Raw genomic sequence first — 18556 nt, 5'->3', positions numbered from 1 at the left:
CTTACCTAGACGTTTCACTGTGTACAAATGGTACAAAGTCACCGAACAAACACTCACTAAGTCACTGTCATACTGGTACAGTCCCCCTTGGCACGTCGGAACAAAGAGATCACATTCTGATGAAATCTTAAGCATGTACTTCATCATGTCTTTGTATTGTAAATCTTTACATGAATAGGAGACACAATGGTGGTCAAATAAATACCAGTCCTACACAACACAAGGGGGCACTGAAGAGCTTCCAAACGTTCAACTCCACCATCTGGGTGGGGAGAACGGAGAGTGTGGGTATGTGGTTTGACATAACTGTTATTTCTGTTAACAGCACATGAGATAGAAAACCTCAGTTCACTATTCTTCTATTGTTGGTTCTAGTTCAGGTCCTGTGTGTTTGAACATATTCTCATCCGATGTGCTTACTGCTCCAGACAACAAGGAGAAACCACACTTCAAACAGAAAAACAATCATTCCACAAACAAATGATATCATTGTCTCCAAACAATGAAACAGTCACCATTGTCTGTGATGCTGTAGAACCCTCAAACTCATCTCTGGACCTCGAAGCCAGTTCCACTGTGTTTTTTCATCTTTCCACTCTAATCATTTTACATTTTTGTCATTAAGCAGACACTTCTCCAGAGTGACTTACAGTAGTGGATGAATACGTCTTCGTACTGGTCCCCCGTGGGAATCAACCCACAACCCTGGTGTTGCAAGCATCATGCTCTACCAACTGAGCCACATGGGACCTAACCAGGGACTTGTTTAGACCTGGGACACCAGGTGGGTGCAATTAATTATCAGGTAGAACAGAAAACCAGCAGGCTCCAGCAGGGTAAGTGTTGAATTCCCCTGTTGTAGAATGTCTGTATATACTGCAGACACAGAGAAATTCCAAATGAACAACTGCTTCCTAAATAGTAGAAAACAGCAGGAGAAACCCCATACCTATCATGTGTGCACCACTGACTACACACTGCACAGTGCATACTTCATTCATACTGCAGGGCTGAGAGCTCAGAGAAGCTTTTTTAATTCAATGCATGGAGCTCTCTCTCTCTCTCTCTCTCTCTCTCAGTAGCAGAGGGTTAGGCTACTGACTGAGAAACCACATGCCTCCATGTAAACAACACATGTACTGTATGTATGGGAGCAGCTCATCACAGTGTCTCTGGAGATAAACTGTTGTGCCTGGCTCGGGGCAAACTGCTGTGTGTTTGGTGAGAGAGAGATATTAAGAGAGAGGGGGGGTGAGAGAAGAGGGATTGAGATGGAAGGGTGAAGGGAGGGGCAGGTAGAGAGAGAGAAAAAGAAAGGTAAAGAGAGAGGAGTAGAGAAGAGGGGAGAGAGAGAGAGACTAATGCAGTATTATAAAAAGGTTATAGGTGTTACTGGGGACTTGGAAGCAATGCTAATTCTGCTTTTGTGTGTTGACTGTTTTCTTTGACTCTAGTGAGGCCTTGTTGCTTTGCACAGTGGGTCCTGTGCGTGGTGTTGCTCTTAGTATAGTGTTCATAACATACCGCCCACAGTAACTTCATACACATTCATTCCTTTTGGGTCCTGCCTAGAAAAAGCAGTTTAAAGTGTAAGGTTTGGGCCCACAACAATGAAATGCTAGCCTTTCCTGTGAGGAGCAGTGTCTGACATTTCCAAAGTTCAACAGCCATTCAGTGGATGGTATTTGTTCTGAGTAGAGGACACTGGGAACACAGCACACACTGTACCTATACAAACACACAGCAGCATTTAGAACACTGGCAGGAAGCCTTCTAGAATGTTAAAACATAAATATAGAACCCTGCTACTATTACTAATACTGTTGTCTATGGTTACAGCAGCATGGCCATTCTACTGCATTATCTGATGGCAGTGGCAATGTCCAGAGACTAACACCAGAGAATGCTAACAGGGCCATACGCAAACTTCATCACCTTCAAAACCCCACACATTGTTGGTCAAGGTCATCGCTGAAGTTGTGGAACTGATCTGTGTCTGTGTGCGTGTTCCATGCCGGTGTTTTAAACCAGAGATCAGTTTCAATCTGGTAATTTCATGCCTCCGTCCGTCCTGTGCTCCTGTAGGAAGTCTCCGCTGAGCTCTGGGGGAATCGCAGGAAATTGTCGGCAGCACCCCGTTGTGTCCTCCCTAATCCAGCCGTCACACCCCCTGGTTCCCACCCAGACCTCCATGCACGTGTGTGTGTAAGGTGGACACACAGAGAGAAGCAGCCTGATAGTAGTCCCCAGAAACAGTGAGCTTCTCTCTCCTCGGCTCTTTCTCTTTTATCACTGCATAACACAAAAGAAGAAAACAGCACACGAACACTTTGGGAAAAGTACATGTACCCAAAGCTGTCTGTTGGACTCATCATGGGGGACGCAGTTGCTCGTGGGTCTGCGGACCCACATCCATACTCCCTACCCCCTCCCTATTGTGAAAACATTTTAGTTGCCCCCCTCTTGATAGTGGAGATACATTTTTTTTACGTTTTACGTTTTCCATTTAATGCAATTCTACACATTTTGCCATGGGACAGAGAGAAGATTTAGTAATTTTATAACTCATTTAATGCAATTCTACACATTTTGCGATAGGGTGTAGAGAAATGTTTGCAGTTTTTAATATGATATCTGAGATAGACTGACTAACAAAATCACTGGCAGGTTATTCGACCATAATAACAAGTTTAGATAGTTGGCCACTAAATTAATTTAACAATCGAAAACAATGTTACCTGACCTGTCAGCAATTTTGTTTTTAGATTGCTAAATTGACTGACATAACAAGTGACTGATGTAACCGATGTGAAATGGCTAGCTAGTTAGCGGGGTGCGCGCTAATAGCGTTTCAATCAGTGACATCACTTGCTCTGAGACCTTGAAGTAGTTGTTCCCCTTGCTCTGCAAGGGCCACGGCTTTTGTGGAGCGATGGGTAATGATGCTTCGAGGGTGGCTGTTGTCGATGTGTGCAGAGGGTCCCTGGTTCAAGCCCAGATAGGGATGAGGAGAGGGACGGAAGCAATACTGCTACACTGACAGAACAAAAATATAAATGCAACATGCAAACACTTTGAAGATTTTACTGAGTTACAGTTCATATACTTCGGGTGGCAGGTAGCCTAGTGGTTAGAGCGTTGGGCCAGTAACCGAAAGGTTGCTGGATTGAATCCCTGAGCTGACAAGGTAAAAATCTGTCGTTCTGCCCCTGAACAAGGCAGTTAACCCACTATTCCCCGGTAGGCTGTCATTGTAAATACAAACTTGTTCTTAACTGACTTGCCTGGTTAAATAAAGGTCAAATAAGGAAGTCAGTCAATTGAAATAAATTAATTAGGCCCTAATCTATGGATTTCACATGACTGGGAACACAAATATGTATCTGTTGGTCACAGATATCTTAAAAATAAAAGTAGGGGTATGGATCAGAAAACCAGACAGTATCTGGTGTGACCACCACTTGCCTGGTGTGACATCTCCTTCACTTAGAGTTGATTGGGCTGCTGATTGTGGAATGTTGTTGGGGTATTGGTGGAACTGGAACACACTGTCTTACATGTTGATCCAGAGCATCCCAAACATGCTCAAGGAGTGACATGTCTGGTGAGTATGCAGGCCATGGAAGAACTGGGACATTTTCAACTTCCAGGAATTGTGTACAGATCCTTGCGACATGGGGCCGTGCATTATCATGCTGAAACCTGAGGTGATGACAGTGGATGAATGGCACGACAATGGGCCTCAGGATATCATCACGGTATCTCTGTGCATTCAAATTGCCATTGATAAAATGCAATTGTGTCGGATGTGGAGGTCCTGGGCTGGCGTGGTTACATGTGTTCTGCGGTTGTGAGGCCGGTTGGACATACTGCCAAATTCTCTGAAATTACATTGGAGGCGGCTTATGGTAGAGAAATTAACATGAAACTATCTGGCAGCAGCTCTGTTGGACATTCCAGCAGTCATCATGCTAATTGCACGCTCCCTGTTGTGTGACAAAACGGCACATTTTAGAGTGGCCTTTTATTGTCCCCAATACAATGTTCACCTGTGTAATGATCATGCTGTTTAATCAGCTTCTTGATAAGCCACACCTGTCAGGTGGATTATCTTGGCAAAAGAGGAAGGCTCACTAACAGAGATGTAAACAAATTTGTGCACAACAACAAGTGTTTTGTGCGTATGGAAAGTTTCTTGGACCAACCCTTTACATGGGACCAACCCTTTACCTGTTGCGTTTATATTTTTGTTCAGTATATATATGGATATATATAACTGAGTTTTCCTCTCTCTTTCTCTAGGCCCAACGGCTGTTTCCTTGTCTCTTCACGCCGTCTCTTCACGCCTCCGTCGTGTTGTTCTCAACACCAGTTTAAATCAATAAAGTTTTCTAGATATCTGTCATTTCTTCGGGCTCATTTCATTTCTGTGATGTCGGACCAGGCCTGGACTCGGACTTCAGCTCACCGGGCTTGGATCGGACTGGGATCGAATTTTCAGTTTAGATGAGAGCCCTAAACTGCATTCAGGTCTCGTGTGCAGTCTGGCAGTGTCAATAATTCATATGCTATAGGCTAAAGGCTTCCATGCGACAACCTGTTTGCATAAGGGGTTATTTAATTTTTTGGCCAATTCACTACCGCACGTTGTGTATTTTGTGGAATTGTATTATTAGTATGACATTGGAGAACATGTTGTAATTTTTCAGCTCTTGTCATAGAATTTTTTCATGAAATGTGAAGAGTGACCCCAGGACAGTCCCAAGATTCCGTGCTGATCCCTACCAGGTGGTAGCCGGCTAGTAACAATGACTAAGGTCCAGGGCACGGTACTGGGCAGAGGCCGGCTAGTAACAATGACTAAGGTTCAGGGCACGGTACTGGGCAGAGGCCGGCTAGTAACAATGACTAAGGTTCAGGGCACGGTACTGGGCAGAGGTCGGCTAGTAACAATGACTAAGGTCCAGGGCACGGTACTGGGCAGAGGCCGGCTAGTAACCATGACTAAGGTTCAGGGCACGGTACTGGGCAGAGGTCGGCTAGTAACAATGACTAAGGTTCAGGGCACGGTACTGGGCAGAGGCCGGCTAGTAACCATGACTAAGGTTCAGGGCACGGTACTGGGCAGAGGTTGGCTAGTAACAATGACTAAGGTTCAGGGCACGGTACTGGGCAGAGGTCGGCTAGTAACAATGACTAAGGTTCAGGGCACGGTACTGGGCAGAGGCCGGCTAGTAACAATGACTAAGGTTCAGGGCACGGTACTGGGCAGAGGCCGGCTAGTAACCATGACTAAGGTTCAGGGCACGGTACTGGGCAGAGGTCGGCTAGTAACAATGACTAAGGTTCAGGGCACGGTACTGGGCAGAGGTCGGCTAGTAACAATGACTAAGGTTCAGGGCACGGTACTGGGCAGAGGCCATACAAATCATTAAAATCCAAACAGAAAATATTTACACAAGAAGCAACCTAATTTCACACAGTCAAACTCTCCGTCATTTAGTAAGTTCACCATTCTGCGATTCCCACTGTTAAACATCGCACAGTGTTCAACACAACGGCTCTTTATGTCATCCTTCTGGTGACTATTTAACACTCTGATGGCCTGGAGATAGAAATAATTTTTCAGTCTCTCGGTCCCACCTACACAGATTTGGTGTGTGGCAAATCTATTATCTTACATGATTGACAACCTCCCCGCAGGCTGGTAGCTGGTCACGTAATGTGATGAAGGAGAGATTTCAGATCAATCCTTTATTTTCTTTAAATTCTCTGAGTATCCCTCAGTATTTCCCACAGAGTTAGCCGCTAGAACACCACTACATGACTCTTATAAGTCCTCAACAGATGAAAGTAAGAAAGATAGACCATTTATGTGTGTGTGTGTGTGTGTGTGTGTGCGCGTGCGTGTGTGTGTGCGTGTGTGTGTGTGTATGCGTGCGTGTGTGTGCGTGTGTTTGTGTGTGTGTGTTCAGCAGCTGAAGATTTGTTAGATAATTAGGCTCTCAGAGGCTCTAGATAGATGGTACTCCAATTCTGAAAGAGAGGAGGGAATTCTCCCAATCACAGTGCAGGGGTATCCAACAGGTCGATCGCGAGCTACCAATGAGTTCCTCGGCAAACAATTATGAAAGTACATGCAATTTTCATGTGTTCCACTACAAACAGTCTTAAACAAATCTCACAAGTATCAGACACCGCAAGCTCTCAGCCATGTCTAATCATCACAACATTGACATTATCCCACCCCGGGTTAGCCACTACTGGCTTCAAAAGCCAAACCTAACACACTATCTGACAATTCATTTCCAGAAATATTGCCTCCGTCTGTCTGTGTAGTGTGTGCGTTTGCCTATCACTCCGTGTGTAGCCAGTTGATGAGGTAACCTTCTTGTGGATTGACAGAAACAATTCCCCAAAACCCTCTCAATGAAATGTTAACTGCAATGTAGGCTTACCTGGAAGAAGTATATCATGAATGAATATATCATATGTAGCTATTATTTGTTATTTGCAAACTTTGCCATGAAATGAGCAGCAGCAGTACAGAATCATCACTAGACCAGCACATTAGACAGCACGTTACATACTAGCTAGACCCACAATTAAAGGGCCAGTTGCACAATTAAAGGGGAATTACACAAAAAAATCTGATGTGATTTAAGAATTGACATGGACTCAGAACATCCAATTTCCTTGTTTCTCTCTGAACAATTACAATTTGGATAGTGAATAAAATAAGACATTTTGGATAAAAAATTACAGATTCTTTAGGGCCCCCCATTTACCAGATATATTGACAGATAACATTGTGCACTACTTTCTCTTGTACACAAATCTCCCAGGGAAGAGTTGAAGGGGAGAGGAGAAGAGAAGGATGCACCTTTTTGAAAGCTAGAAAAAAATGACTAGCCTGGGACATGCTGAATTTTAAAAAAAAGTAGCTCTCATGCTAGAAAAGGTTAGAGACCACTGCTCTAGTGTGTGTCAGTGAGGGATAATGTGTGATGTATGAAGTGAAGCATGAGAAGGTGTACTGTATACTTGAGTGTATGTTTGTGTGTGTGTTTTTGTGTGCGTGTGTGTGTGTAGTACAAGTTGTGTGAAGGTGTCCTGTGGAGATCACTGTAGGAGGCTCAGATGGAAGACCTGTCAATCAACCAGCTCCCTCAGCGAGGTGTGAAACTGTCAAACATTGTCGTGTGTGTGTGTGTGTGTGTGTGTGTGTGTGTGTGTGTGTGTGTAAGTGAGAACCTTTCAAAGCGAGAGCCTGATAGGCAGTGACAGGTTGATGGTGTGATGTGTGGGGGAACTGAATGTTATTTTACATGCTGAGTGTGTGTGTGTGTGTGTGTGTGTGTGTGTGTGTGTGTGGTGCCAGTGAGAGTTCCCAACGCATGTGTGTGTCTGTGTGTGTCTGTTCTCACTTTGATGGTTTACATGTAATGCACATACAGTCAGTGTGCTAGCAATATACATGCTCTATATTACAGATATACATGCTCTATATTACAGATATGCATGCTCTATATTACATACAAGAGGTGTGGACTCGAGTCACATGACTTGAACTCGAGTCAGACTCGAGTCACAAATATGATGACTTGCAACTCGACTTTGACTTTAACACCAATGACTCGTGACTTGACTTGGACTTGAGCCTTTATGACTCGACCTGACTCGATACCCTCCCCAAGCCCAAATATTAAAAATGATGCCATTATAAAGTGTGCAGCGCATCAACTCTTCATTTAACAGATTACAGTTTGAATCGGACAGCAGCCAATCAAATTGTGCCAGCTGAGAAAAAGTGCGTGGCAGTGCAGAGGAACGTCGGCAGGTGAACTCAGATGGAGCCCTTGGAAAGATGACACCCAAAAGTATTATTTTCTGATATAAAGACGACGCTGTTTCAACATAAAATGGATTGCAACTTGCAAAACATGCTGGAAGGAAATCACAGACGAAGGCGCAACAATTCACAACTTTGTCCGACATTTGAAGCTGCACAAAGAATGGTAAGTCGTGGCTAATATAGCCGACAGCTATATATTTTATTACTGGTGTATCATGTAGGCTAACGTAACGATAAATGAGCCTCCAAACAGTCAGTCAGTGCGGGAACGTGATCATTGCACCCAAGATTGCGCTACAACTGGCCAGGCAGTGGGTAGCCTAAATCCTGCCTGATGTTACTGCTGTTCCTAAAATCATTAACATACGTCAGGCTACTGTAACCACACAGAGTGTGTGTGTGTTAAGGTTGGGCAATTGTGTACAAGCCTACATCGCCCGATTGCGCCCCATAGCGATTCTCGATAGTAGATCACTATTGGGGGGGTGTGTCTCACTCATGGCTACCCATGTATTTCCATGGAAATATAACGTTTATTTGGAAAGTAATATACAGTTGAAGTCTGAGGTTTACATACACCTTAGCCAAATACATTTAAACTCAGTTTTTCACAATGCCTGACATTTAATCCTTGTAGAAATTCCCTGTCTCAGGTCAGTTAGGATCATCACTTTATTTTAGAAATGTGACATGTCAGAATAATAGTAAAGATAATTATTTATTTAATATTTTATTTCTTTCATCACATTCCCAGTGGGTCAGAAGTTTACATACAATTAGTATTTGGTAGCATTGCCTTTAAATTGTTGAACTTGGGTCAAATGTTTCCACAAGCTTCCCACAATAAGTTGGGTGAATTTTGGCCCATTCCTCCTGACAGAGCTGGTGTAACTGAGTCAGCTTTGTAGGCCTCCTTGCTTGCACACACTTTTTCAGTTCTGCCCACAAATTTTCTATAGGATTGAGGTCAGGGCTTTGTGATGGCCACTCCAATACCTTGACTTTGGAAGCATGCTTGGGGTCATTGTCTATTTGGAAGACCCATTTGCGACCAAGCTTTAACTTCCTGACTGATGTCTTGAGAAGTTGCTTCAATATGTCCACGTAATTTCCCACCCTCATGATGCCATCTATGTTGTGAAGTGCACCAGCCCCTTCTGCAGAAAAGCACCCCCACAACATGATGCTGCCACCCCCGTGCTTCAAGGTTGGTTCTTCGGCTTGCAAGCCTCCCTTTTTCCTCAAAACGTTATGGCCAAACAGTTATATTTTTGTTTCATCAGATCAGATGACATTTCTCCAAAAAGTACGATCTTTGTCCCCATGTGCAGTTGCAAACCGTAGTCTGGCTTTTTTATGGAGGTTTGGAGCAGTGGCTTCTTCCTTGCTGAGCAGCCTTTCAGGTTATGTCAATATAGGACTCGTTTTACTGTGGAGATAGATACTTTTGTACCTGTTTCCTCTAACATCTTCACAAGGTCATTTGCTGTGGTTCTGGGATTGATTTGCACTTTTTGCACCAAAGTACGTTCATCTCTACGAGACAGAATGCGTCTCCTTCCTGAGCGGTATTACGGCTCTGTGGTCCCATGGTGTTCATACTTGCGTACTATTGTTTGTACAGATGAACATGCTCTTCATACTCAACTGCCTTTTTCTTACAAGAATATGGCACTGCCACATTTCATCAATTTATTTCATTGGTAAATGGCCTGAGTGAACTATCTTCATTCATCCACCATCTTTGACTGTATTTGATTTGATTTGATTTACCTGTTGTGATACGGTTGTCCAAGAATGTGGCACTGCCATATTCTTGTAAGAAAAGGGCAGTTGAGTATGAAGAGCTTGTTGCTCTGTAACAAACCAAGCCCTTCATCAGCTCAGCTCAGCTCATTTCTGCTCAGCTCAGCACACAAACTCTAGACATACGTCAACCAATCCCTTCCCTCGATCGGCAACCCTCAGTGGTTTCCATGGGCAACCCTACCACGACAGGTACAGTCAAAGATGGTGGATGAATGAAGATAGTTCACTCAGGCCATTTACCAATTAAAGAAATGGTCAGTTCCGGGTGTCTTCCATAAACACCAATAGCAACTGGGTCTGGTCTACTTAGATCATTGACTTTCATTGAACCAGAAAAAAACAGAAGAAAAAAAACAGTGTGTGGGGTTTCTCACTTCCTTTTCCATTTCTGTACAGTATGCTCTGGGTGTAGTGGGTGTAACCTGTGTGGCAGGGCCAATCAAATGCCTCTTTAGTTAGTTTGGTCCAATGACTGCACAGTGAGAACGATACAGAGGGGAACCAATCAGGTCCCGACACTGTGCTAATGGTAGTCCTAGGAGATGTTCTTAACCACACAGACTTACTGTAAGTGTATCCAATACAGCAAGGCACACATTTCATCAGTAAGGGGTCTCGGTACTGCTGTAAACCTATATTTAGAGCAGGAATGCTGCAAATGTAATGAACTGAACTGAGGTGATTCTCACTCTGCATGGCAGAGAAGGGAGAGAAGGGGAAGAAGGGGGAGATGGGGAGGAGGTACAGTGTTGAGCACAGTAAGATTATGGATTGGGGAGGGATTTTGGTTCTGCAGAGGAAGATGTGTGAGTAATCGGGGAAGGGGGGGTTGATGGTTGAACTATGGATTAGGCCTCTCTCTCGCTGTCTCTCATTCTCTACCCCCATCTTTCTCTCTACCTGTTCCCCTGCTCTCCCTCTCTCTGTCGCCCTGCCCCCCTCTCTGTCTTTCAATTCAATTCAAGGCATGGGAAACATATGTAGATAATAAACAAAAGTGAAGTAAACTATACAAATTAGACTCACAGTTCCAAAAGAATAAAGACATTTCATATGTCATTTTATGTCTATATACAGTGTAACGATGTGCAAATAGTTACAAAAGTACAAAAGGGAAAATAAACATAAACATGGGTTGTATTTACAATGGTGTTTGTTCTTCACTGATTGCCCTTTTCTTGTGGCAAGAGGTCAAACATCTTGCTGCTGTTATGGCACACTGTGGTATTTCACCCAATACCTCCCTGTTTCCCCTCTCCCCCCCCCCCCCCCCTCCTTCTGTCTCTATTCTAATACTATATGATATACTTCATTGCCCATTTACATGGAAATTCATTTTGTGATGTCGGCATACAAATACACAACACAATATATTACATGCAGTACAGAAAACTGGACAGTTATCACACAAGGCACACATTTACATTTTCACCTACTCAAAGCCTCCGCGGCCTATTGTCCAAACGTGTATTGGGCATGCATCTGTCCTATGTCCCACTGCTCAGCAGCCTTATGGCTGATGGAATAAAACGTCCCCTTTCCCGAGACAAGTTCTAATTACCATTAAAAGCCTGAGAGCTTTTTCACTGAGAAAGAATCCTGTCATTTTTCTCTTTCCCCAGTCTGTCGCTCCCTTCTCTCCGTTTATTCTGCTGCCCTGATGATCCGACGGGGAAAATGTAAGACTTTAATTACTGGTAAAAATTACAGTCTTTTGTGAACAGGTACTCTGTCGCCCTTCCTTTCATCCCCCCTCTGCTGCGTTAATCGTCCCCATTTGATGACATAATATGGGCTTTGTCCACGCAGCAGCGGAGAGCGGGGCCCATTATAGCACGAAACACATTGTGGAGGATTAGGTAGATGATGTGATGAGCTGAACGGCTTTTCATTTTCTCCTGTAATAACACTGCCGTGAACGCCGGGAGGGGCTAAAGCGAGAGGTTTAGCTAGCAACAAGTGGTGCTCACCTAACACAGACCTCCATCACACCCTGTCACATCCCCAACCACACCTACACCCCTGGTCCTATCCCACGACTAGGTGACACTACCTACAATAGGGACAGAAAGACCATTATGGGGAAAAAAACGATAATTATTTCAGTATTGCTCCAATGTTCTCTTTAACCACAAACTCCATTTTAACCCCACTCTCTTTTTATTTTCTCCTCTTTCTCTCTTTGTTGGGCAAATCGAAAGGCACTATGTTCACGTGAAACATCCCTCTTTGATATAAGACAAAAGAAAACTCCACTTCTCTATAAAGACACAGGTTATTGTATTCCCTCAACACACTGTGCGGATGTTTGTCCCTGAAGAGGCCGCATCAGTCAACCTCTCCACCACCAAGAATGGTTTTCTGCCTCTCTATTGCTGCTCTCCAAATGAGTGTGTACTCAGGTCAACACTCTCTCTGCCTGTCTAAAAGTCTCAGGCCAAAGTCTTAATGCCTAGTCGAGGAGAGAAAACAACTCCAAATGACCATAAAGAGCAAATAAAGGGGGGTAGAGAGAGGGATTGAGGGAGAGAGAAAGAGATAGAGAAGGAGAGAGATAAAGTGATGCAGAGGGACATAGAAGGAAAGAGAGAGAGCGGCTGTAATTGGCTCGTGTCCAGGGGGCTGGAGGCCAATTAAATATTGTGATCTGAGCGGTTGACGAGGAACATCACTTTAACGACCCTGAATAGGCCTGGCTGCAGGCACCGACCCACTGACCACAACGTCAGCCCAGGATACAGTATACAAGACATAGAGCTATAGTACACATCTAATACTGTAGAACTGCTGCAACTGACCACTCAGTCAAACCAGGACATGGTATACAAGAGATATAGCTACTGCATTATGGGTTCTGTAGTACATCATGCTACATACGCAATACTATCTATTAGGCTTTTACTGACCACACAGTCAACTCAGGAGAGACATAGGTCTATACCTCAAGACATCCTCACCATGTTCCAGTAAGGTTGCTGGATCGAATCCCCGAGCTGACAAGGTACAAATCTGTCATTCTGCCCCTGAACAAGGCAGTTAACCCACTGTTCCACGGTGGGCCGTCATTGTAAATAAGAATTTGTTCTTAACTGACTTGCCTAGTTAAATAAAATAATTTAAAAAATACAATGTTGAAAAGGACGAATATCTCTCCTCATCCTCTTCCACCTCCCACAAGTCATTCTCAGCTTCTCTCATCTCCCAGCAACCCCTTTTCCTCCCTCCATCTCATCTTCAACCTCATATCTCACTCTTCACCTGCAGATGAGAAACTCTTAAATCCCCTCTTCATCCCCTCTATGGATCTTCCAGACATCTCTGCCCCCCCTCTTCCTCTTTCCATCTCTTCCTCTGAACACCACCTCCATCAAATCCCTTGTTTTATCTACTTAATCAGGAGCCAGGGGGCAGTACAAAGACCCAGTATCTTTAAGAAACTGGAGGCACTTCACCCTTCAATGTTGCAATGCAAAAATACTGGCAAAATGTATTGCTCAAGTAATTAAAAAGGTCCTACCGGACAATATTCATCATGTTCAAATGGGATTCTTAAAAGGAAGATATATTGGAGACCACATTAGACAACTTTTAAGGAATAATTCAAAATGAATTAGAATCCAGGGAAACCAGGTATAATCTTTATAGTAGATTTTGAGAAAGCCTTCAATACAGTACATCTATAATCTGTTTAAGTTCCTGGATTTTTTTCTACTTTGGAGAATCTCTCATAAAATGGGTAAAAGTCATGTACAACAGTACAACAGTAAAATCATAAATAACTGTTACTTCTCTGAGGACTTTGAATCGTCAACAGGAATAAAACAAGATTGCCCTGTGTCACCATACTTATTTATTATGGCCATTGAACTGTCACCTACAAAATATAAAATAATAACATTAAGGGGCTAAACATGTATGGTATAGAGACAAAAGCATCAATGTATGTTGACGATTAAACCTTGTGTCCATAACGTGTCCAGTTTCTCTGGACTAAAACCCAACTATGATAAGTGGGATTGGGTTTATAAAAGACACAAACTTTAAATTGCCATGTGGTTTCCGAATAAATGGGAGGATAGTGAAGTTGATGTGCTTGGTGTACATATTCCGGGAAAGTTTAGCAATCTTGTAACTATTAACTTTGAAAACTTTGCAAAATAGATAGGATCTTGAGAGGGAAACACCAGTGCATCTACAGGAAAGTTACACTGATGAATTATCTTGTGATTTCTCAGTTTACATATTTATTCTTTTCAAGTCATGCGAGAAAATAATATGACATTTTATTTGGAATTGCTAACCTGATAAAGTAAAATAGGGATATTTATATACCGAGCATGAGTTTGGAAGGTTAAAAGTATGAAATATTAAGGCATTAAACCTTTCTCTTAAAGTCTCCATTATACTGAAATAATATCTCAATCCAAACTGTTGTTGAGCAGGTAGGAAGGCACATTCAATGTTCAAAAGCAGTCTTTTGCCTTTATACAGATTAAAATCAACCATTTTCAGAGGATTGACAATGTTTAACGTTTTCTCCTTTTATAATGAAACCATACAAAGTTAGTTACAATTCTAATTTCGTCTTCCAGAAAAGGCAGAACAAATTGTACAGCAAATAATATGGCTAAACTCCAATGTATTTATAGAGGTCCAATTCTTTTGGAAAAAATGTATAAGGAGGGTATCACGTTTATGAATAACATTTCAAATGAAACGGTAAAATGATGTCACACAAACAATTAACAAAGGTGTATGGAGATTTAAACAAAGTTTAAACAACTCATCGCAGCTCTGCCTCAAAAATAGAAAAAGCAATTACTCATTAGAGAAAGGAATTGATGTATTTGTCTGCCTCCAATGAAAAACCATGCATGGCTTCTAAATTGGAAATGTAACAGTTTCACTTAAAGGAAAACCACTCAAAAACATATGGTATTTGTTTCATTATTCCATTCTTGATATAGTCCCAACATGTTTTGCATGTCAGCAATCAAGTTTTCAACATATCACTTTCAAAAGAAAGAAATACAGCCGGTATGTTGGGGGGTTTTGCATCATTGATACAAAAAGCATTTAAAAAAGCTGAATGATGGGGCTGGAGAAATGTAACCACTCAAATTTATAGGCAGCAATATGGATGCAAGGACAGACCAGCAATGATATAAACATTATAGTTTTAACCATGTTTACATTAAGTTTGTTTGCAAACATTGGAGTAAAACAAGCTTCTATGTTGGGCTCTAGTCGGGTACAACAATTGAACTAAGGTCATGAGGCATTTATATGTTATTGTCACCTGTCCTCCCTCTCCGGCCTCTAACGAGGCTGCTCGTTATGTCACACACCTGTCACCATCGTTATGCGCATTATGACACTCACCTGGACTCCTTCACCTCCTTGATTACATGCCCTATATACAGTGCCTTGCGAAAGTATTCGGCCCCCTTGAACTTTGCGACCTTTTGCCACATTTCAGGCTTCAAACATAAAGATATAAAACTGTATTTTTTTGTGAAGAATCAACAACAAGTGGGACACAATCAAAGTGGAACGACATTTATTGGATATTTCAAACTTTTTTAACAAATCAAAAACTGAAAAATTGGGCGTGCAAAATTATTCAGCCCCTTTACTTTCAGTGCAGCAAACTCTCTCCAGAAGTTCAGTGAGGATCTCTGAATGATCCAATGTTGACCTAAATGACTAATGATGATAAATACAATCCACCTGTGTGTAATCAAGTCTCCGTATAAATGCACCTGCACTGTGATAGTCTCAGAGGTCCGTTAAAAGCGCAGAGAGCATCATGAAGAACAAGGAACACACCAGGCAGGTCCGAGATACTGTTGTGAAGAAGTTTAAAGCCGGATTTGGATACAAAAGACTTCCCAAGCTTTAAACATCCCAAGGAGCACTGTGCAAGCGATAATATTGAAATGGAAGGAGTATCAGACCACTGCAAATCTACCAAGACCTGGCCGTCCCTCTAAACTTTCAGCTCATACAAGGAGAAGACTGATCAGAGATGCAGCCAAGAGGCCCATGATCACTCTGGATGAACTGCAGAGATATACAGCTGAGGTGGGAGACTCTGTCCATAGGACAACAATCAGTCGTATATTGCACAAATCTGGCCTTTATGGAAGAGTGGCAAGAAGAAAGACATTTCTTAAAGATATCCATAAAAAGTGTTGTTTAAAGTTTGCCACAAGCCACCTGGGAGACACACCAAACATGTGGAAGAAGGTGCTCTGGTCAGATAAAAACAAAATTGAACTTTTTGGCAACAATGCAAAACGTTATGTTTGGCGTAAAAGCAACACAGCTCATCACCCTGAACACACCATCCCCACTGTCAAACATGGTAGTGGCAGCATCATGGTTTGGGCCTGCTTTTCTTCAGCAGGGACAGGGAAGATGGTTCAAATTGATGGGTAGATGGATGGAGCCAAATACAGGACCATTCTGGAAGAAAACCTGATGGAGTCTGCAAAAGACCTGAGACTGGGACGGAGATTTGTCTTCCAACAAGACATTGATCCAAAACATAAAGCAAAATCTACAATGGAATGGTTAAAAAATAAACATATCCAGGTGTTAGAATGGCCAAGTCAAAGTCCAGACCTGAATCCAATCGAGAATCTGTGGAAAGAACTGAAAACTGCTGTTCACAAATGCTCTCCATCCAACCTCACTGAGCTCGAGCTGTTTTGCAAGGAGGAATGGGAAAAAATGTCAGTCTCTCGATGTGCAAAACTGATAGAGACATACCCCAAGCGACTTACAGCTGTAATCGCAGCAAAAGGTGGCGCTACAAAGTATTAACTTAAGGGGACTGAATAATTTTGCACGCCCAATTTTTCAGTTTTTGATTTGTTAAAAAAGTTAGAAATATCCAATAAATGTCGTTCCACTTCATGATTGTGTCCCACTTGTTGTTGATTCTTCACAAAAAAATACAGTTTTGATCTTTATGTTTGAAGCCTGAAATGTGGCAAAAGGTCGCAAAGTTCAAGGGGGCCGAATACTTTCGCAAGGCACTGTATGTCCCTCCCTTTGGTTCCTTCCCCAGGAATCATTGTTTCTCTTTCATTTCGGTGCACTGTTTGGTTTGTGTTTCTTGTTTTGTTCATTTATTAATTAAATGTATTAATAAATGAACTTGAACTTGCTTCCCGACTCTCAGCGTACATTGTGACAAGAATGACAACTCACCAAAGGGAAGCATCAGAGAGTGTTTTTTTGTTTGTTTTGGAGGTGATGTCGGGTCCAGATGTCAAAACCGGAGCTACCTGGGAGGCCTCAGCCAGTTTATTGGATTACCATGCCTTGATGGGTTCCCCTTCCCCATATCTCAGCGGGATCAATAGACTCCCATGCCTCAGCGGGATTGATAGACTCCCATGCCTCAGTGGGATCGATAGGCTCCCATGCCTCAGCGGGATCGATAGGCTCCCATACCTCAGCGGGATCGATAGGCTCCCATGCCTCAGCGGGATTGATAGACTCCCATGCCTCAGCGGGATTGATAGGCTCCCATGCCTCAGCGGGATCGATAGGCTCCCATGCCTCAGCTGGGTGAACAGGTTCCCGTGCCTCGATCGAGGCAACCAGGGAGGGCTCAGCCGGCTTGTCAGGTTTCTGCGCCTCAATGACGGTGATCGGTCCGCTCCTGAACCCCGAGATCGTCCCTGTGGTTGGCGTCCTGCGGCTGGAGTCGACCGCACCCGGGAAGGGGTACTGTCACGTATACTCACACACATACTCCCAGTTTGGGAACAACAGTCTGCCATTTGCGGTCATTTGGAGGAATTCTTGGCAGAGGTGAGAGAAGTTTTTTTGAGTCTCCGGTATCTGGGAGAAAGACGGCCAGCAAATTGCTTGACTTACGTCAAAACTCCCGTAGTGTGGCAGACTACGCAGTGGACTTTCAGTCAAATAATATGAAGCCTGACACCCTCTCCCGCCTATACAGTTCCTCTGCCACACCCTTGACCTCTGAAACCATTCTCCCTACCTCATGCCTTGCTGCCAATGTAGATTGGGGTTTTGAGAACCTGGGCCGCGAGGCACAACGCTCCCAGCTTGGACCTGAAGGGGGCCCGGTTAACCGGCTGTTTGTCCCTAATCCAGTCTGGTCCCGGGTCCTGGAATGGGCTCATTCCTCAGGCTGACCTGTCATCCAGGGTCCCGTCGTACACTAGCCTTCCTTCCACAATGTTTCTGGTGGCCCACAATGGTCCCTGACGTTTCTGCCTTCGTCACTGCATGCACTGTGTGTGTGCTCAAAACAAGACTCCACGGCAAGCACCTTCTGACCTCCTGCAGCCACTACCAGTTCCTCATCGTCCCTGGTCTCATATCTCTGGACTTTGTCATTGGGCTCACTCCGTCTGATGGCAACACTGTCATTCTGACGGTAGTCGACCGGTTCTCCAAGGCCGCCCATTTCATCCCTCTCCCCAAACTACCTTCTGCTAAGGAGACGGCCCAGCCTATGGTGCACATGTCTTCGGGAACCAGGTGCGCGTGAAATGGAGCGCGCCTCACATTGTTTTTATCCAGTATTAGAAACAGTTTATTCCGTCTTAAATTTGATCGATTATTTACGTTTTAGGGTACCTGAGGTTGGATTAGGAACGTTGCTTGAAATGTTTGGACCAAGTTTACAGGTAACTTATTAGATACTTTGTAGGCTTGTTGGGCGAGTTGAAACCGGTGTATTTCTGAATCAAAAGCGCCAAATAAATTGACATTTTTGGGACATGAAGAAGGACATTATCGAAAAAAGGACCATTTGCGATGTTTCTGGGACATTTTGGAGTGCCAACAGAAGAAGATCTTCAAAGATAAGGCCTTAATTATGTCGCTATTTCTGACTTTTGCTGC

The 18556-nt window shown here is 43.4% G+C and overlaps 1 protein-coding gene and 1 long non-coding RNA gene across 4 annotated transcripts in view; one reads left to right on the top strand and one right to left on the bottom strand.

The window, feature by feature from the left end:
• Positions 1 to 18556, bottom strand: part of LOC110504643 (interleukin-1 receptor accessory protein-like 1-B) — a 455299-nt gene that overhangs the window by 33635 nt on the left and 403108 nt on the right. The window lies entirely within an intron of this gene.
• LOC118964323 (uncharacterized) lies at positions 590 to 4401 on the top strand. The gene is made up of 3 exons (XR_005051369.2): positions 590 to 784; positions 2086 to 2255; positions 4303 to 4401. It is a non-coding gene; the product is annotated as an uncharacterized LOC118964323 (long non-coding RNA).

This window comes from Oncorhynchus mykiss, chromosome 3 (genome assembly GCF_057628025.1).
Source record: "Oncorhynchus mykiss isolate SJ-2025 chromosome 3, ASM5762802v1, whole genome shotgun sequence".
NCBI lineage: Eukaryota > Metazoa > Chordata > Actinopteri > Salmoniformes > Salmonidae > Oncorhynchus > Oncorhynchus mykiss.
Note: the sequence above shows the minus strand (reverse complement) of the source record. Positions and strands in the feature narration are given on the sequence as shown.